A 21,626-nucleotide genomic window follows, 5' to 3' on the forward strand; every position below is an offset into this window, starting at 1 on the left:
TAAACCCACACCTTTGATATACTATCTTTCATTGATGTAATACTTACTGGGTATCTTTACATGTTAGACACTGGTCTGGATACCCTATCCTCCTGGTCCTTATAATCTGTGCTTGAGAATGGGGAAGGGATTTCAGTGATGGGGAGACAGACCATAAGCAAATAAGTCTCACTAGAAAGAATGTTCATAACAAGCAATGCACCCTTACCAGCCACAAACTGGTAAATGCCCAGAAGAGCTCTGATAGTGGCAAATTAGAAGGAAACATTCATGGGCCTGGCTGACTGATTCTTGCCTTCCCATGCTGTGTACTTAGATCCACAGGTGTACAGGCAGACTCTTACTCTGCTAACTGGGGCCATCTTCATGTCCCAGACCCAGTTGGTATTATACTGTCTTCTCCCTTTCTGTCCTTCCCTGGGTACTGCTGGGCTGTTTAAGACTGTGATGGAGAACCATGAGAAGAGGGTCCTTGAAGGTTTGTCTAGAGAACATTGCTACCTAAAATGCCACTCACAAGAAGATAAGGCCCACTCACTGAGTAGCTCAGCTCTAGGACATAGATTACAAATTTAGGATCTGTGTTCCTGCATCTGGCCCACAGCTCTGGTTTTTTTCAGTCTGTACACTGTTGTCAGCATTTTAAAATGAAAAGATTTTATGTAAAATGCCACACTCTGAACACCTCTTTATTCTGCCTTTATTTTGTGACCCTTCAACATCTGATGTCCTTGAGTTCCACTTCCCTACATGTAACAACCAGATGTAACTGAGAAATGATTTTCCCTTTTAGAGATGATATGTCCCTTCAAAGAACCCAGGAGAGATGTTGGGCCCATTTTGTTCATTTATGTTGCTTGCTGGACTTCAGAGGCATTTGATTTCAAACTCCAAAGAATCATGGGTCCCAGGAGAGAGAACTTGTTTGGGATGTGATCAGGGATGCCTCTCTGGTTCCTTCCTTTATTCTTTTATCCATTCACACAGTTTTTTCCTCTCTCTTGAGTCTGCTCCATCATAAGAACATTGAAAATCTACTGCATTGAACCTTCTCAGTGGTGAGACTGCGATTGGAGAGTGGAGGGAAGATAGATATGCATTTGCTCCTTCATTCATGGTAGAATCACTGGGAAATAAGTCCACTCTGGCAGCACCATTTTCCCAAGAACCTGGGAAATTAAGTCTGTAGAGCAGAGGACCAATCAGTGAGGACCTCAGGGTGGTCTCAGAGCAGCAGGCCGCTGTGCTATTGCTAACTGCTCAGAGATGAATTGCTGTTAATCATCCTAAGGGAGCAGGTTCTATCATAGTACTTTAGAAAGTAGCTTTCAGCTTCTAATGGTTCAACCGTTTTGTTACAGAGATTCACATTGTACTGCTCCTTCTAATCTTTACAAAATTTACAAAATGATGTTTGATCTGACTTCTCTCAAAGCACATAACAGTCTCCAGTTTTACTCAAATTTCTTGATGCCATTTTTTTCTATCAATTTAAAGCTATGCATGTATTTTCCTGTGTTATGTGATGTATGTTAATTGAAACTGAAACTTACAACGGAATACTTTTTGTGATGCAGGAAACTTGATTTGGGTAGCCCTGATTGAACCAGATTAGAGCAAGGTTTTAGAAGACTACTATGATGTTCTGAGATAGATGCACAGCCTGGTACATGCCCAGTGACCAGTACTATCCTTGGTGCTTCCTGAGTTTTCTCTAGCATTTTACTTGGTTATGTTTATTTACCTGTTATAAATTATTCTTTTTTTTTTTTTTTTGACAGGCAGAGTGGACAGTGAGAGGGAGAGGCAGAGAGAAAGGTCTTCCTTTTGCCGTTGGTTCACCCTCCAATGGCCGCCGCGGCCGGCGCGCTGCGGCCAGCGCACCGCGCTGATCCGATGGCAGGAGCCAGGTGCTTCTCCTGGTCTCCCATGGGGTGCAGGGCCCAAGGACTTGGGCCATCCTCCACTGCCTTCCCAGGCCACAGCAGAGAGCTGGCCTGGAAGAGGGGCAACCGGGACAGAATCCGGTGCCCCGACCAGGACTAGAACCTGGTGTGCCGGCGCCGCTAGGCGGAGGATTAGCCTAGTGAGCCGCGGCGCCGGCCCTGTTATAAATTATTGTAATATCTTGAGGTCCTTGAATGGAGAGAAGTGGGAGAAAAACTAGGTGCTAGAGAGATCTTTTCCTCAATCTAAAGGTAACTGAATTTATGTAGGAGAATAAAAAAAGATGGAGGTTGTAAGCCTCACACACAGCAGAGGAACCTTAACTGGAGGTGTCTTTGAGAGAATGTGAAAAAAAATAAGAGAATGTGGAATTGTGTACACCAGAGTCTTGAAAACCACATAAAAGCTACAAATGTTGAAAGGACACAAAATAAAGGAGTGATGCAGGTTGGGTACTGTTAAATATTTAAAGGAAGTTGGCATTGCAAAAGTTACCAGGTTCATTGATTTAGCGTAAGTGTACTTTATGGGCACAAAAACTATTCAGTGTTTCTTACCTTTGTCAGACCATCTTCAGAGTAATTTATTGAACACCTTCTGTGTGCAAAGTCTATATTTATTGCTTATTTGTTTCACCTAATAAAAAGAACAGAGAGTACTTGGATAAGCTCCAGCTTTTAATTTGGTTCTTTCTTAAATTCAGTAAAATGGATTCATCAGAACTTTTAACACTCGTGAGACATAAACATGTCTCATTTAGTCAATACTTTGTACCATGAATATAGGGAAGGAAGCAAAAATGTAAAATATGAAAAAAGATGCAGAAAACAATAATCAGAATATTACCATTGAATTGATAAAAGAGTTATAAACCTAATCACAACTCTGTACCAAGTCATCATGCAGTTCAACACAAAGAGAACTTTAAGAAAGATGTGTTTTGCAAAGAGGAGTAGGGTATTATATGACGGGGTACTTATAGTTTCTGACTCATGATCAATCAACATAGAAGGTAGAAAGATCTTAGATCAAAAACTGTCAATAACAGTCACCTACTATAAATGTTCATTGTATTCTATTTGGGATTCTTAGTTTACTGTTCCATCTTTGTGCTTTGAGGTTGAGTTGACTGCAAAAAGATAGCTCTAATTCTCCACCCTTGCCTGTATCCACATACTTTGCAATGTTGACTGCAGCTCCATCTGTCAAGAGTGAAGCCTGTTTCTTTGACTCTTGGATCTGGGTTAGCCTTGGGGCCTGATTTGGTCAGTGGAATGCAGCAGTAGAGTTCCCTGAAGCAGAAGTTCCAAGCCTAGGTAGGCCTCAAGAGAGCTTATGCAAACCCCACCCTTCAATCTGTCTTTCCTCACTTGCAGTGTGAGAATAAACTTAGTTTGCTGAAGGATGAGAGACCATGTGGGGCCGACCTCAGTAAGCCCATTTGCCTTAAGTGTTCAGATACATTGAAAGTCTAGACAAGAGCATAAAATATTACTAGCTGGCTTGGAGTGGACTACATGTATATAAGTAGAACTCTCTAGCTTGTAATTCCAGTATTATGAGTTTTAATGAGTGGTTGTTTTAAGTCATAGATTTTGTGTTAATTTGTCACAAAGCATTATTGTGGCAGTAGATAATCTTCATAGGAGGAGTATAGTGGTCATCTACAGCTACAATAAAACCATTTAACGAACAACTCCAAAATATTACTGGTTTATTATATATAACACCTGTTTCAGGCTATAGGTAGGGCTCAGGACTGTCTTTCATTCTGACATTTTTTCAAGACAGATACCACAAATACAAGAATCAAGTTCGATTATGTAAGCAAGTTCACAGTCTTTCCTTGTATCATGCCCCTTGACATTCTGTTGGGTAGAGGGAGTCAATGGCTAAGCCAAAAGTCAGTGTGACCATGTAAACTTTACCTACCCCTCTGGAGGTGCTGAGAAGCCACATGGCCAAAAGGAGGGATACATAATCCTATTACAGGAAACAAATGAAGAAGCAGGAATAATGACTGAGCACAAGGAGAACTGTTTGGACTATAGGATGGGGAGACTGTTTTCTCAAATACTCGATGGAACTTGATAATGTAGCAAGAGTTTGTCCCAGAAAAGAGCCGGAATAGCAAAGAAAGACCTGTAGTAATCGATATGCTACTATGAATGTTTTTTGCTTCCTGAAACATAATAGGAGTATGTAAAAAACGTTTCCACTTTTTCTTGGCTAACTCACTGCTCTAGCCCAGTCCACTTATGTTCACCACGTTGGAGGGTTGTGTAGTGCTGTGCCTTCTTTTGGTTCTGTAATTTCCTCTGTCTCCCTGTGAGTGAAGCTTCATTTGTTGTGCTGAATTGCACAAGAAGGAAAATATCTTTCTTCTACTCTAAAAAATGGTGGAGCCAGCAAAAGATAATCTACTGTAGTCTGGTACCTATTCTAATTATAAATATGTTCTTTAGTCTGACCTGTAAATTGAACTGAAACAGCTAAATCAGAGACTAAATTCATGTTAACAAAGAAATCCAGAACTTTACCTGTATGTAACATACTACATAAAAAGTGCTCTAAACACTTCTCTATTTGAAGGTTTCAGAATCTAAACATTGTTTTTTGTGGTTGACTCTTTTTCTTAAAAGATTAATTTATTTATTTGAAAGGATTACAGAGAGACAGAGAGAGACATCTTCCATCTGCTGGTTCTCTCCCCAAATAGCCACAACATTTGGGGCTGGTTCAGGCTGAAGCCAGGAGCCAAGATCTTCTTCTGGGTCTCTTATGTGGATGGAGGGGCCAAAGCATTGGGCCCATCCTCCACTGCTTTCCCAGGCACATTAATGGGGAACTGGATCATAAGTGGAGTACCAGGTCTCGAACCGGCAACAATATGGGATGCTGACATCGCAGGTGGCAGCTGTATCCACTATGCCACAATACTAGACCCTGTGGTTGACTCTTAGTATTGTTTTTTTTTTCATTGACAAGTCTTGCCTTGAACATTGCTGCTTTATTATTGAGAAATTGTGACAGTCACAAAATTAATTTTTCTATACTGATATCTCCTGTCTGAAATGCTTGGGATCAGAAATATTGTGTATTGTTTTTCATTTTAGATATTCACCAATACATAATGAGCCATCTTGGGGAGGGGACCCAAATGTAAACATGAAATTTATTTATGTTTCATGTATGTCTTATACATTCAGAGTGAAGGTGCTTTCATACAATATCTTAAATAATTTGAAGATGAAACAGCGTTTTATGCTGTGGAATTTGCTACCATGGCATCATGTTGATGCTCAGAAGTTTCAGACTTTGGAGGATTCTGGATTTTCAGATTAAGGATGCTCAATCTATATCTACAGTCATTTATTGGCAGATCTCATTTGAAATAACACTTGAAACATGGAAATACTATAGATGTGTTTGGTTTGCCTTATAAATTTGTTAATTAAAGATGACTTCTCTACCTATCTGGCTTCCTGTGTCTTATAGAAGCACCGGTTCTTGGCAAAGAATCAGGTCCCCCACCAGAAATTTGAATCACCCCTCCTTTTTTCCTTTCATCACCCACCTGTCAAGCACCTATGATGCCAGGTGAGAGGTCCATTATATTTCTTAGGAGCAAAAATGTCAGAGGAGTTGAGGAGACAGAAAACAAGAGTTATGAGCCATAAAGCAGTAACAGAGAGCTAAGGGAGAATAGGAAATAAGTGGAATGGGGGTAGCTGGAAACAGAGATATAGTTAAGTCTGAATGTAGAAGAGTTGGAGACCAGCCAGCCAAGTGAAATGCACCTGTTGAGATACCAATTGATCTCACTTTCTAGGCTCAAAATATTTATTCTTAGTCAACCTTACTATTTTACTCTACTCCTCCAGTTCTCTGTTCTTAGTTGGGTCATCTATGCTGGAGAGAAGTAATTTAGGCAATTCTACCTTGAGATTCCCTGTGTTTAATGTTTCATCCAACCCAACCTGAAAACAGAGCAGACAGAATGAATAGAGAACTCACTGAGGGGAGAAAAAGATTAATAGGAATAAATCCTAAACCAAATTCTTTTTAAAAATTTAATTAAAGAATGCCAGAGCTGGAAAGGAGTCAAGACACTATATGTTTAACCTCTAATTTCATAGATGAACTGACATCCAGAATAAGTAAATTGGCTTCTTCAAGGTAATGGAAATGCCAGAGCCAGTATCTGAGCCAGACTCCTAACCCTGGACCAGTGCTCTTAATTCTGAACTTCATTTCTGCACAGAGGAATGAGGGAAATTTTGCAGTTACTTTCTATGGCATCAGCAAGGTTAATGAATCCTTTCAACAAGCAGGCATTTTAGTGCACCTATTCAGCCTTTCACTTAACAATATTTAATAATGTCTATTGTAAGTTCCATGTATAATACAGTAAGCACACAGAGCCAATAATATTTTATGCATTCTCATCAAGAATGAAATTGTAAGGGCCATAAATGGCTTGATGGAAGAGGACGATGAGCAGGTGGATCACAAATCACATTTGCTCGGCTGAAAGAGCTGAGTGACTGTGGACAGGAATCTTCCTTTCTGACAGGTCCACAGCCAGACACCTGGCAAAGACGTATAAAGACATCTGCCATTTATGTGTTGTTCTGGTCAAAGGCTGATGATAGCATTGGAATGTTTGCCCCTGCTGCACATTAATCTTTACTGTTTGCATGTATTGAGTATTAATGGTGATTGTTGAACACTTACCAGTTGAATGATATTGTGCTAAGTTCATCCATTCATTCCAACAACCATTATCTATCGAATGCCTACTATGTGTTTGGCCCCATTCTATTTCTTTTTTTCCTCCTCTCAATAATCAGGATACAGGTACTCATTTTTTTTTGTTTTCCCATTTCTTTTTTTTTACTTTTATTTAATAAATATAAATTTCCAAAGTACAGCTTATGGATTACAATGGCTTTCACCCCCATAACTTCCCTCCCACCCACAACCCTCCCATCTCCCGCTCCCTCTCCTATTCTATTTGCATCAAGATTCATTTTCAAGTCTCTTTATATACAGAGTATCAATTTAGTATATATTAAGTAAAGATGTTTTATTACTCATATACAGCAAAGGAAACTGAGAGGTTAAGTAAAAGGCACTAAATCATGTGGCTATTTATTGTGAAAGCTTTTTTTTTTTATTGTGCAAGAGTTTTTTTTTTTTTTTTTTATTGCATTCAGAGCCACAAGTGGGACTTTTAATCACTAACTGTGTGGCTCCTCCTGTTATCAGAGTCTAGACATAACACAGAGTGGGAAAAGCCTGATTAAAATTTTCTAAGTCAAGGCTAGTCTTGGATGTGAATTGAGGTAGTTACTCACATGGTACAATCTGAGATTCTTGGGGGACTCCCTTGCCCCAAGGAGTTTCCATCTAATACCACAGTGCCAAAAAACACCCACAAATACAAGTGCTTTCTTTTAGATTATTACACTGATGACTCTCAAATGTAAACACAAGATCTGTCTCCAGTTTAGACTTTCTGCTAAACTGAAAGGTGATTTTCTAGGTACTTTGTAGATGTTTTACAGGTATATCAAATAAGGTTTTCTAAAATTGAACTTCATTAGTTATCAGGAAATGCAAATCAAAACCACAGTGAGATAGCATTTCACATCTTCCACTAGGATGGTCAAAAAAAAAAAAAAAAACCAGCAAATATTGTTGAAGGATATGGAGGAACTAGAACCTTCATTACAGAGATGGTAGGAGTATAAAATGGTGCACCTGCTTTGAACAATAGTCTTGTGGTCCCTCAAAAGTTATTGATGGAATCACTCACCATTTCTGCTTTTAGGTGTTTACCCAAGAGAATTGAAAGAATATGTCAACACAAGTTCTTTGGCACAAATGTTCATAGTAATACAATTCTTAGTAGGCAGAAGGAGGAAGCAACCAAAATGTTCAACTGATGATTAGATAAATAAAATGTGGTATATCCAAATAATTGAATAATATTCAGAAACAAAAATTAATGAAGTACTAATATGTGCTACAACATGAACAAACTTTGGAAATAGTATGCTCAGTGAAAGAAGCAAATGACAAATGATCATGTGTTCCATGATTTCATTTAATTGAGATGTCCTGAATAGGCAAATCTATAGATCCAGAAAGTAATGTAATGGTTGCTTAGGGATTGGTGAGAAGTGTTGCAGAAATGGAGAATGATGGTGAGTGATGGCCCATGGGCAGCTATAGGATGAGCTCTACAGCAGGGAGAGGTAGTTAAGTGTCAGTCTCTGCCAGCTGTTCGCTGTGTGACTCCTAGGTAAGCGATACGACATTTCTAGGCCTCAGTTCCCCCCAGAAAAGCCTGCTTATAGGAATCCAAGGGGATGAAATGAGATCAGCTGGCTAAACTCCTATGCAGTGTTTGGTACTTGACAGTCAGTGACTCAGTGTGCTGCATTCTGAAGGGTACTTTGAAGATGCTTTTCCCGTATATCCTGTACACTAAATATAGAACTTTATGCCACACTTGGTGGTAACTTACTGTACGTCAGTTCAACAGGTATCTATCATGGCCTATAATGCCAGCTCCTGGGCTAGCAGGCCCCACGGGGGACTTCTAAAAGATGAAGTGGACTAGCAACTGACAAAACAATTTATATCTTCAAGGTTCCTTTAATTGGTTCCTATATATCATGGACTATTGTATTTTATTACTTTTTATTTGAAGGGGGAGGGTTGGAGGGATGGATGGATGGAGGGAGGGAGGGATGGGAGAAAGAGAAAGAGAAAGAGAAAGAGAAACAGAAGGAGAAAGAGAAAGAGAGAGAGAGAGAGAGAGAGAGAGAGAGAGAGGTTTTTGCATTCGTTGATTTACTCCCCAAATGCCCACAACAGTTAGAGCTAGGCCAGGCCAAGGCCAGGAGCCCAGTAATCAATCAAAGTCTCCTGCATGTGTGCCAGGGACCCAGGTATATGAGTCTTCATCTGATGCCTACCATGATGTATATTAACAGAGAGCTGAAAGCAGAAGTGGATCCAGGACTTGAACTCAGGCACTCTGATACGGGATGCAGGTATCCCAGTGGTGTATTAACCACTGTGCCAAATGCTCACCCATGGGCTATTTTAATAATAAAGAATGTTAAATGAAAATATCTTGAGAAACATAAACTACTTGTGAACTATATCATATGTCACAGTGCAAAGGGTTATTAACACTAGTATTTAGGGTACCTAAAAGGATATATATGCATATATGTGTTTCCAAATAATCAGACCCCCTAGCCTTTTCTCCAGGCGATATCTAGTCAGACACCCAAGAACTCAATACCTTCTCTGTGTTGCATTGATTATACCCCTGAATTTATTTCCAGGGTTTTGTTTTCTAAGAGGAAATAGAAATTTTTATATTTTCTATGCTATTTCCTGGGTTCTTCCTTCTCAATTAGGAAAGCCAATGCAAGCCTAGCTCTGCTCCTGAGCAACACAGACAACACTGGCCAAAACAACATCATTTCCCCAAGTAGAGCAGAGGATGCTGAAAGAAGAAACTGACCGAATAAAGTGAAGCAAACAACACCTTCGATGCACATTTTAGTGATCAGTGCTATATTTAGCTTACATTGTTCCTCAGAGCTGATTAGGTCTTGAGATCAGTCCTAGCCACGGAGGGTGCATCTGGTTTCAGTTGTTCACGCTCACAATAATAAAGGGCTGCCAAAGATATCTTTGGCTTCATGGTTTTATTTTGAAGTGGCCCCATTTTCATCTGTGACTGAAATAAAAAAAATTGTGATGATTTCTAGGGAAATGACAATGCTGAAAGGATGTCTAGTGGTGATATATGATGTTCTTTCTTCCTTAACATATATTTGTTCTCATTATATTCCAGAATAAAAATGCTGTCAATAGAAAGAAATTAACACCAAAAATGATAATACAGGTATATATTCCATTACAAAGAGTTCTGTATTTTGTTGTCAAAACACCAGAAACACATATTGGAGTTTGTATGAGCTCACATTTAAAAAAATATTTTATTTATTTATTTGAGAGGTAGAGTTACAGACAGAAATGGATAGACATAAAGGTCTTCCATCTGCTGGTTTACTCCCTAGATGGCTATAATGACCAGAGCTGGGCCAATATGAAGCCAGGAGCCAGGAGCATCTTCTGGGTCTCCCATGTGGTTGCAGGGGCCCACTGCTTTCCCAGGCCATAGCAGAGAGCTGGATCAGAATTGGAGCAGCTGGGACTCAAACTGGAACCCATATGGGATGTCAGCCCCATAGGTAGAGGCTTAACTCATTATGCCATAGTGCCTGCCCTGAGCTTACATTTGACAAAACATTTGTAAACTAATAACACCTACCATTTATTGAAAAGCTATTCTGTTTTGGGTACCATACTATATATACATCATGTTATTTAAACTTGATATAAAAATATAGACTATCACAATAATAGAAATAAAAATACAATTTATTCTTGTTTCACAGATGTAAAAACGGAGGCCTGAAGAGGTGAAGCAACTAGTTCAAGGTGACATAGCCAGTATGTGTCTCATTCAAGGTCACACAGCCAATGTGTGCTAACTACATGGTTACGTTTCCCTTAATAGAGGAATAGATACCTACAAATGTTAATTGTCTCTGTGAGGTGGAACTTTTTTTAAGCCTATGTGTATTGTCTATGTGGGGAGCAACTCGGACTATACTGTTACTGGAATTAAGACTTATTCTATGCATCTGCTCTCCCACAATATGGCGCTGGGAGAGGAGAAAACAGCTTCTACGCAGCTGCCTCTTGCCAACTTGAGTGATGACCTCCAGGAGCTGATCCTGCTCCTGATTGGAGGAGAGCAGCGTACTCGGCGTGTGGGCAGCCGAGTTGGGATTGGCGGAGGAGGACTATAAAGGAGGAGAGAGACAACATGCACCAGGAACATCTAAGGGGAACATCTATCTGAAGGAACACCTGTGCAGCCCCCGAGAGAGCCGGCCGGTGGTGTGCCGCTCCCCTGCGGAAGTGGGGAAGGTGGCCAGGGGGAACCACCCTTCCACGGAGGTGGAGGGACGGCAGCCAACCCGGGAAGAACCAGCAGCAAACCCGGGGAGGGCCGAGCAGACAAAAGAACAGCGCAGGGTCCTGTGTCGTTCCTCCACGAAGAGGGGGAGCGACATAATGGTGCCGTGACTTGGATATGAAGCCTAGGCAGGGTTTAGTGTCGTTCCCCCATGAAGACGGGGAGCGACAGTCTAATTTTCTTCAAGGAACTTAGATTATTTGCTTGATAAGCAATGGGGAGTAGTAAATTGAGACATCAGCAACTTCCCCTTGCCAAAGCAGAGGAGTGGGGGAGAAAGGAAAGGAGAGAAAGTAAAAATACAGGGAAGGAAAGGAAAGAATTCGAAGGGGAAGGGAGGGGAGGGGAGGGGAGGGGAAACGACGGAGGCAGGAAGCCAGAAGTCCCTAACATGGGTAAGGTCATGTGTGGATGCAGCTCTGTATCACCATGTCTCCTGCTGGGGGCCATGGAGTGTAGTCCAACAGGGTACACTGGAGCAGAGGAAAATGTCCTTCCTAACAAGGCTTTGGGAAGGGCTATTTACATATTAGGAACACTATGTTCTTTCCTGCTGTGGGCAGCTCAGTACTAATTTATATGAAAGGCTCTATCTCCTCCAAAGGGAGACATTTATCAAAATGCTTTGAGTGTTCTGGCAGAGCACTATTATCTAGCAAAAATCTTGCCCTGTTTAATTGCCAAGGTGTGTTTTTGGTACTAGGTGTGTAGAGCAAGGGGCAGGGTTACAATTATGTGGGAGACTACACACGGCCTGTGGTCAGGTCAGCACCAGGACATAGTAGGGTGACCACAGAACCCATATTTCTTTTTTAATGTAAAGAATTAGTTTATTTAGTTGAAAGGCAGTAACAGGGAGGGAGAACGAAAGGGACAGGGAGAGGGAGGGGGAAAAGGAAGGGGAGGGGGAGGGAGAGAGATCTTCCATTTGCTGGTTTGCTCCCCAAATGGTTGCAATGGTCAGGGCTGAGCCAGACTAAAGCCAGGACATAGGAGCTGGATACAGGGCCCCAAGTGGCCGCAGGGGCCGAAGGACTTGGGCCGTCTTCTGCTGCTTTTTCAGGCATGTAAGCAGGGAACTGGATGTAAAGTGGAGCAGCTGGGACTCGAACCAGTGCCCATATGAGATGCCAGCATCGCAGGCGGCAGATTTACCCGCTACACCACAACACTGGCCTAGAATCCATAGTTCTAAATGTAAGGGGTTGGAGCTGGTGTGGTGCAGCAGATTAGGGCACTGCTTGCAACACACTGGCATCCCATGTTGGAGTGCTGGTGTAAGTCCCTGGCTGCTCTGCTTCTAATCCAGCTCCCTGTTGGTGTGCCTGGGAAGGCAGCAGAAAATGGCTCAAGTACCTGGGGCCCTGCCATGTATGTGGGAGAGCAGGAGGAAGCTCCTGGCTCCTGGCTCTTGGCTTTTTGCCTGGCCCAGACCTGACTGTTGCAGCCATTTGGGAAGTGCATGAACCAGCAGATGGAAGATCTCTCTTGGTTTCTCATCTCTCTGTCCCTCTGGCTTTCGACTAAATAAATTCATTAATTTAATTTATTAATTGAAAAATAAATATAAGGAGTTCATGCTGATCATTAGCTGGGACAGCTGACATAAATCATGATTGTATGGCCGGCGCCGTGGCTCAATAGGCTAATCCTCTGCCTGTGGCGCCAGCACCCTGGGTTCTAGTCCCAGTCAGGGCGCCGGATTCTGTCCTGGTTGCTCCTCTTTCAGTCCAGCTCTCTGCTGTGGCCTGGGAGTGCAGTGGAGGATGGCCCAAGTCCTTGGGCCCTGCACCCGCATGGGAGACCAGGAGAAGCACCTGGCTCCTGGCTTCAGATCAGCATGGTATACCGGCCACAGCGGCCATTGAGGGGGTAAACCAACAAAAAAGGAAGACCTTTCTCTCTGTCTCTCTCTCTCTTTTACTGTCTACTCTGCCCGTCAAAAAAAAAAAAAAAAAAAAAAAAAAGAAAAGCCCTAAAGGCATTCGGATCTGGCTGAAAAGCCCATGAGAGTATTTCAGGCATGGAAAGCCAAGACACTCTGGCAAAAGATCTCTGCGAGTGAGATCCCAGTGGAAAGAACAGGTCTTCAAAGAAGGAGGTACCTTTCTCTGAAGGGAGGAGAGAACCTCCACTTTGACTATGACCTTGTCTAAACAAGATAAGAATCGGAGAACTCAGAGGGCTTCCATAGCCTTGGAAACTCATGACCGGAGCATAGGGAGACTACTGATGCCATAGACAGGAGTGTCAATTGGTAAAGTCAACAACAGGAGTCACTGTGCACTTACTCCTCATGTAGGATCTCTGTCCTTAATGTGCTGTGTATTGAGATTTAATGCTATAACGAGTACTCAAACAATATATTTCACTTTGTGTTTCTATGGGGGTGCAAACTGTTGAAATCTTTACTTAATGTATACTAAACTGATCCTCTGTAAAAAAAAAAAAAAAAAAAAAAGAAATTATCAACTCCCAACTTGACTCTCACTGGGATTAAACATGACAATAGGTCTGATCTGATTTCATCATCACTTAAAAAAATCATCTATTATTTTTCACTTTATGTTTCTGTGTGGGAGCAAACTGTTGAAATCCTTACTTAATGTATACTAAGCTGATCTTCTGTATATTAAGATAATCGAAAATGAATCTTGATGTGAATGGAAGGGGAGAGGGAGTGGGAAAGGGGAGGGTAGTAGGTGGGAGGGACGGTATGTGGGGGAAGCCATTGTAATCCATAAATCGTACTTTGGAAATTTATATTCATTAAATAAAAGTTAAAAAAAGAAAAGAAAAAAGAAACAGTATAGCCTTCATTAGCCACAAAAGAAATTCAAATTAAAACAACAGAAATATTTCTTTTTCACTTTTCAAACTGGCAAAATCACTGTTTAAGATAACAGAGCTTCCATTTACTAGACTCTTTTATATGCCGGGTTTCTAGGCTTTTTTTTTTTTTGTTAAAGATTTAACAAGTACCGTACTTTAGAATTGTTGTAGATTTTTAGAGAAATTGCAAGAATGTTGTAGAGAGTTCTCTGTGTATCCAGTTTCTTCTTGCACTATGGTACACTTACTAGAAGTAATATGCCAATATTTGTGGGGAGCAACCCGGACTGGACTAAGTTACTGGAATTAAGACTTATTCTATGCATCTGCTCTCCCACAATATGGCGCTGAGAAGGGAGAAACAGCTTCTACGCAGCTGCCTCCAGTTCAACCAATAAACTGTAGGACCTGCTCCTGATTGGAGGAGAGCAGCGTACTCGGCGTGTGGGTAGCAGAGTTGGTATTGGTGGAAGGACTATAAAGGAGGAGAGAGACAACATGCACCAGGAACATCTAAGGGGAACATCTAAGGGGAACACCTGTGCAGCCCCCGAGAGAGCCGGCCGGTGGTGTGCCGCTCCCCCGCGGAAGTGGGGAATGTGGCAGGGGGAACCGCCCTTCCACGGAGGTGGAAGGGACGGTAGCCAACCCGGGAAGAACCAGCAGCAAACCCGGGGAGGGCCGAGCAGACGAAAGAACAGCGCAGGGTCCTGTGTCGTTCCTCCACGAAGAGGGGGAGCGACAAATATTCATACATTATTATGAACTAAAATCCACTATTTATTTTGGCTTCCTTAAGTTTTTACCTAGTGACTCTTTTTCTGTTCCAGGATCCCAACCAGACTGTCCCAGCCAGGCTACATTGAGTCATCATGTCTCCTTAGCTTCTCAGACTTTGATTGTCTTTGATGACCTTGACAATTAGGATCACTACTGGTCAAGTATTTTGTAGACTGTCCTTCAATGTGAGTTTGTCTGATGTTTTTCTTAGGATTAGACAAAGGTGATGAAAGGTTTTTCACTGTTGGAGTGGGAGATTCAGATAAGCTGGACGGGAAGCTAAAACAAACCGTGCAGGTGAGAGTCAAAGCCATAAGAATAAAGTCCTGTTGAGCTTAATAGAGATACAGATACACAAAAAAATAATTGTAGATACACAGGCACATATCAGTTGGCATGTGTGAGGGAGTTGCTTGTGTGCATACACACATACACACACACAGTTTCTTAGTTCTGTCCCCCAAAGAGCATGGGAATATGACCACTATAGTGATGAGCACATCTAGTGACCAGATTTTGGTTTCTAGCACCATTCTCCAGTAAGAGGAACCAGGACATTTGAAGAAACAGTGGATTCTAGGACGAAGGAAAGAAACACACAAGATAAATCTGGAGGGTATTGTAGTGCCAGAAAGTAAGAGGGTGCTCAAAAAACAAACGATGAGGGTATGTCAAGCCAGCCTGAAATGCACTCCCAGTGGCCAAATCTGGAACAATTTGGGTCATAACCCAAATTATGGAAAAAATATCAACTAGTTTATACTGATATAAGTTAATGATTAATACATTAAATGGGGGGAGACCTGAGTTCTATACAAGGGCAGTGAGAAGCACAATGGAAGAACAGGTAGACACTAAAGAGAGCTGAGATACTGAGACACAAGGCATCGGTGTTGTTGGGGCTCTTCTATGGTGATGGGAAATGGACCTCTTTACTCTGTAACAAAACATCATTGTCAGGCATGGGAGACTAGCAGCCATCTGTGGTCGAGCTGTCATTTCCGTGCATGCAAAGCAGGAGACATTATGATGAACCACAGCAAAGTAGCAGTAAAATAGCCCTTGATGTCCCATGGGTGGCCAGCGGATTCATTATGAGGTACACATGAGACATGTGGGGCCACCAAGACCTCCATGATAGTAGCATTCAGGTGAGAGAGGGTCAGAGCTGCTGTCGCATGAGCAAGGACAGAGCCTAGGTAATGCTTTACTTTGCTGGTGATTCCATTTTTATACCTCTCTGACATCTCCCTATCCTACACTCAGTGGGTAAAAAGGATGATTTGGGAAAGACAAAGTTCATTCCATTTATTCCTTGAAAGGCACTCAAGGGAAGTGAAGAAAGAACATACCTTCTTTTTGCTTTTACAGGTTTAAATGCCATCAGCACTTGTATCAATTTGTAGCGTCTGCTGTATTTTTGTCCTCCTTACTAGAGTATGAGTTTGTGGAGGGGACTGAATCTTCATTCTTATATCTTGTCATCAATACAAGACCAGAAACAAAGTGCTGAACAAAGCTTGTCAATGAATGGAAAATGTCTAACATAAAGCTGGTATTGTGTCGGGTGCTTTCTTTAGGTTTAATTTTAACATCCTTTGGAACTCAGTTTTTGTAGAAAAGGGGAAAAGCTGGACAGCTTTTCAAAATTTTTGCTTCAGTACTATAGAGCTAGAGAGGAGTCTGGAGTACTAGACCCTGTGATGGATGGACCAGTGCTCATCTGTGAACTGTTTGTAATTGGTCAGCAATAAGAGAAGTACAGAAAAGCATTTAGAACTTTGGTTACTAATTTGATATTTCATCAACATCAATCATGTGATCATTTTTCTGTTATTGCATATTTATGGTATTATTAAAATAGAATCCTGGTGTTCCGCACTGTGTAGGTGGGTGATCTCAGGCAAATGACTTCATCTGTTTTCCTTATTTTTCTGTAAAATAGGTTATTATGATAAAAATTTTAGTATCAACTTCATTCAACTTTTTTGAGGATAGAATGAGCTGACACAACTAAAACAATTATAATAGAGTCTGCCATATGGTAAGTGCTGTCTAAGTATTGGCCATTATTATTTTTACAGATACAAAACAAACTTAGGGGAGTGCAGAGAGTTGCATACCCTCTCCAGGACAGAGCTAAATTGCCCAGACTTTTTCAGATTCTTCTATTTCCTGTCTCTATCCCAAATTACCCTCTAGCAAAAATAATGGCATTCTCTTAATTCTTTAGTGCTCTCGTCTCCCTCCTGTCTGACTCCTGATTTTCTTTGGGCCCCCTCCACCACTGTTTACTTTTCAGCCATGTTTCAGTCACTGTGGTCTCGTCAGGTCCCTGCTCAACTGCCTGTAGATGGAATCACTGTGCTTCCTTGTTTGAGGCTTTAATTTCCCTGCTGGAGCCACCACATAGATCACCAGGGCCAGCTGATGTCCTGACAGAGCACACACACTTGCTGCCTAACAAAACAATGAGGACATGTCACAGGAACACTGCAGCAGAGATGAGCAGTGACTGCAAATGTTTATTAAAATGATGACTGACTTCCCTGCACAGAAAATGAATCACACAATATGCTGCTGATGCAGGCCATTAAGCCGGTCCTTGTGGGACAAGCAATATAGTCCTGTCATGGAGAGAATGGGGAAGACAGTGGACAGATGTTTTACTTCTATGCAGCCTGTGTCCATACAAAGGCACCTACTTACCTGCGAGGCTGGTGTTAGAGACTCTTACTTGTGTTTGTTGAGAAGCAAAACAAGCAAATAAGCCCCAAACTACTCCCTGGCCAGTTTGCTAGGCCCATTAGAATTTTCTGTTTTTTTGAGAATATAAAGAACACCATTTTCTGCATATAATTCCTCTCCTCCCCTAAGGCTTTAAAAAACCATTTTCAGATATTTTCTAAATTTTATGTCCTATGCCCCCTTGTATGCTATATTATATTTCTTAAAAAAAATGATTTAGCAAGAGCTTCCTCTGTGCTAGGCCTTTTCTGTATGTTAACTCATTTAATCCTCACAATGCCCTGTGAAAGGGATTCTCTATCCTCATTTTCAGTGGGGGCCCAGAATGTTGCAGGGTGCTGGAGTCAATGTACTCCAGGCAGGTCTTGCTGTGGTCACCTGCTCATGACTAGCTGAGGGACAGCAAGGAAGGCACTGCACCATTCATGCTCCTGCCCCTTAGCAGTGCCTCACTCCTCCGCTTCCTTGTTCTCTGACTCCTTCCAAGCTTCCTCTTCTCTCAGGGCAGGGGGCATACTTTCTATTTATGGGGCAATTACACAGTTTTTACTGGAAGTTCTCAATACTTCTTGACCATCTTCTGTTTGAGAACAAACCTGAAGAACACAGATGAGGGAACTTTAACAAGACTCTACAGTCTGACATAAACATCTCTAGGACTTTAGGCTTCCCCTCAAAGTACCATCCTAGGCTTTGTCTGTTAATTTTAGTAACATGTTTCTAAGAGTCAGGGAGGAAAGAAAGAGGCTCGAGCTGGAGCCAGAGTTAGGACTACAGCTGGACATAGACATGGACCTGGAGCTAAACCTAGACCTAAACCTGGATCTAGAGCTAGAGTTCAAGCTAGAGCCTGAGCTAGAACTAGAACCAGATCTAGAGCCAGAGCTAGAGCTGGAGTTAAACCTGGTGCTAAACCTAGGGCTAAATCCTAATAGGGGTGGGGGCAACTCCCCCTCCTCATTAAGTAAAAGCAGATATTTTAGAAACCCCATTACTGAATTATTAATTCTATCATTGATTTACTTTTTTATTATGTTAAAAAATTTGGACAAGAATAGTGAGAAATAACTTAAAATGCTTGTGGAATGGCCCAAGGCTGGATTCTTGTATAATTACTTTTATCACTGGGAAAAATAATATGAAGGAGGAAGAAGCTGTATATAAATTAAAATTGTATAAATAGAAAGTTGTAAATAGAGAAGATAAATAAAGTTCTTATGTGTGGTTGGATTCCAATATTATTCTAGTCATATCAAGAAGGCAACCTCAAAGCAAATGTCAAAAAGAATATGCATTCTGGGAAATGTTCTATTTTACAGGCTACATTGATGTATCCTAAATCAGTGCTGTTTTACATTAAATAAAATTAGTATATACAGAAGTCTAGATGGATGAGATCTCAGTAGTCACTGTATATTTTATAAGCCTCCATAGCCTGATGGGTATTGTATTGATTGGGAAGGGCAGTATCTAACCTAGAGCAAATTAACTCTAATGTAGACACAAATAATAATCAGTACTAATATTCCTATACTGCCCAATGTCCAGAGAGAAGTGCTTTTGTTTTTCTATTGGCCTACCACTTAGTAAACATTGCACAGGATGGCAAGCAAGTCTCCAGTTTCATAGCATTTTAAACATGAGTTGAAAGACATCTTCACATATGCTGTAGTTTGTGTTGAATACAGTGCTGGACATCATGTTTTGAGGAGTGCAGAACAGCTTAGACCAAAAAGAGTATATTGCCAGACACTAGGAGGAAGATAAAATTAGAAAAAAATTGCAAACCTGTAGAAAAGGATAAAAATCTTTCAAAATGAGACAGTTATCTCTGTGGAAATGCTACATCATTTAATTCATTTTGGGACTTTAGGAAACTATAAAGCATTATAGTATTCAAAGCATTTAGTATAGCATTCGGAGTTGAAACATAGACAACCCGTTTTCTGGCATTTGAAAGTGAAATATAGAGAATGTACATTAAATAATAGGACTGCTTCCCAGTTCTTCAGATTTATAGAACAGATCACAAAGCCTTGGGTTTAGTTATTTTTATGAGGAGAGGTGTAAGGACAAGCAGAGAGTGGAAAGTCTGAAATATGTAATGATTATAACAGTGGCTCTTACTGACTCTATTCTATAATGCAGCATAGGCCTGTTACATGAAAAATAAAGGACAGAGGTTTCTGGATGGAATCAGTATGGATTTAATAGATTCTCAAACTTGTGGTCCATTACATTTACAGTCAGGGTAGAGGGAAGATAGGATGTTTACCCTGGTGGATGAATTAGTTCTTACGTGCAGATTAATGGGTGTGTACTGCCTAACGTAAATCCAAGAGAAGTGGACTCTTCACAGCCAGAAGGAAATCCACATACACACTTAGAGAAGCTCAAGATTGAAGAAGTTCCAGGCTGTGTCTTGGTTTTGACCCAGAGTTTTGATGAAGACTGCACTAGCAGGGCTGGCAAGAGAGACCCTGAGCAGGAGACCTTCCCCAGAGCATTCCCACTCTGCTGTTTTATTTCCTCTCTCAGCGTCCATAATGCTGAGCTGAGCCTGTTGACCACATTTTGTATGGTCTACTCTTCACATCTTCTTCCAACATTTGACCTTGTCCCACTTTTCTCATGGAACTAAGTCACTGAATGTCCTCAATGAAACAAACAGAAAGCAGTACAACCAAATGATAATGATGAAGTTGAGGTTTTATTTAGTACAGAAGTCACTCACCTGTCCACAAGACCTATCCTAAGATACAAAATCAATAATTGTGTTTCTTTTTTTTCCTGTCACATTGGGGCAATTACCTTGCCTAGAAGAAGGGAAGGAAGCATTATAAATATTTATTTTTAATTGACATGCATTATAAATATTTTATTTTTAATTGACATAATTATACAAGTTTATAGGGTACAATGTGATGTTTTGATACATGTGTAAACTATATAATGATCAAATGACAGTAATTAATGTACCCATCACCTGAAATATTTTTTCTAGCTATTTTGAAATAGACATTAATTTTGACCTTGGCCATAATACTGTGCAAAGTGAACTTGTTAACTTGTTTTTCTTAGCCATAATTTTGTACCTATTTACCTCACTCTGCTTATCTCTCCCTCTCCCCTCTCCTGTCTAGCATCTGGTAACCACTTCTACTCTACTTCTATGAAATTAAGTTTTTAAGAACTCACATTTCAGTGAGATCATGCAGCATTTGTCTTTCTGTTGTAGGCTTACTTCACTTAATTATAATGTCTTCTAGGTCCACCCATGTTGTCACAAGTGATAGGCCTTCATCTTTTTAAATGACTGAATAATATTCTACTGTGCATACTTGGTATCGTTTTCTTTACTCACTCAGCTACTGATGGATACTTAGGTTAACTCCATATCTAGTTCATTGTGAATAATGCTACAATGAAAATGTGAGTACAGATGTCTTTTTGGTATTCCCTTTGGGTATATACCAAGGAGTGGCATAGATGAAATATATGGTAGTTTTATTTTAATTTTTAAAAGAACCTCATACTGTTTTCTATAGTGGCTGTATTAATTTACATTCCCACCAACAGTGTGTAAGCATTACTTTTTTCTACATCCTTACCTCAACAGCCTGTTACCTTTTGTCTTTCTCTGTGCGTGTGCATGTGTGTGTATGAATACAAAAATCTATTTACACCAATGTTTAAGAATCAAAGTACACAGAACAACTCATTGTAGTATCTTCTTTAGAGCTGAGGAGGGCTATATTTGTGTTTGTCTCATTCCTAACCTAAAGCCTCTGGTTGAGCAGGCACATCTGCTCTGCTCTGTGGGGGAATGCAGGAGCCCAGATGGTCCTCCCTCTCCTCTGGACACTGAGCAGTGCAGGTCAGATTGATACAGGTAAGGAGGTAGCTCTTTAGGAGCCAGAGGTTTCCAGGCTCTCTCTGGAGACCCACCTGCTGTCCTGCCTCCCTTTCTGTGCAGTAGAAACCTCAGCTTCTGTGAAACCACTGTTTAGAGCCAGTCCAGCTAAAAGTAACTGACATGGCTCCCGGCTGTGCCCTATGATGACTTTTTACTAATCATTTGTAAAAGTACCATGGATGACACTCCTACTCCCATCATGAACCTGATCTATGGTACTTATTTTTTGTAAGATTTACTTATTTATTTAAAAGGCAGAGCTACAGAGAGGCACAGAGAGAGAGAAAGAGAGAGAGAGACGTCTTCCATCTACTGGTTCACTGC

The 21,626-nt window shown here is 41.0% G+C and overlaps 1 protein-coding gene across 3 annotated transcripts in view; it reads right to left on the reverse strand.

The window, feature by feature from the left end:
• Nucleotides 1–21,626, reverse strand: part of CDH20 (cadherin 20) — a 241,767-nt gene that overhangs the window by 112,324 nt on the left and 107,817 nt on the right. Inside the window, exon 2 of one of the 3 annotated variants that reach the window (XM_051851166.3) lies at nucleotides 2,505–2,583. The exons of the other annotated variants lie outside the window; for them this stretch is intronic. The gene's annotated coding sequence lies outside the window, so the exon portion shown is untranslated. The remainder of the gene's footprint in view (nucleotides 1–2,504; nucleotides 2,584–21,626) is intronic. 3 annotated transcript variants of the gene reach the window in all.

Source organism: Oryctolagus cuniculus, chromosome 10, assembly GCF_051225735.1.
Source record: "Oryctolagus cuniculus isolate XC-2025 breed Fujian yellow rabbit chromosome 10, ASM5122573v1, whole genome shotgun sequence".
NCBI classification, from domain to species: Eukaryota; Metazoa; Chordata; class Mammalia; order Lagomorpha; family Leporidae; genus Oryctolagus; species Oryctolagus cuniculus.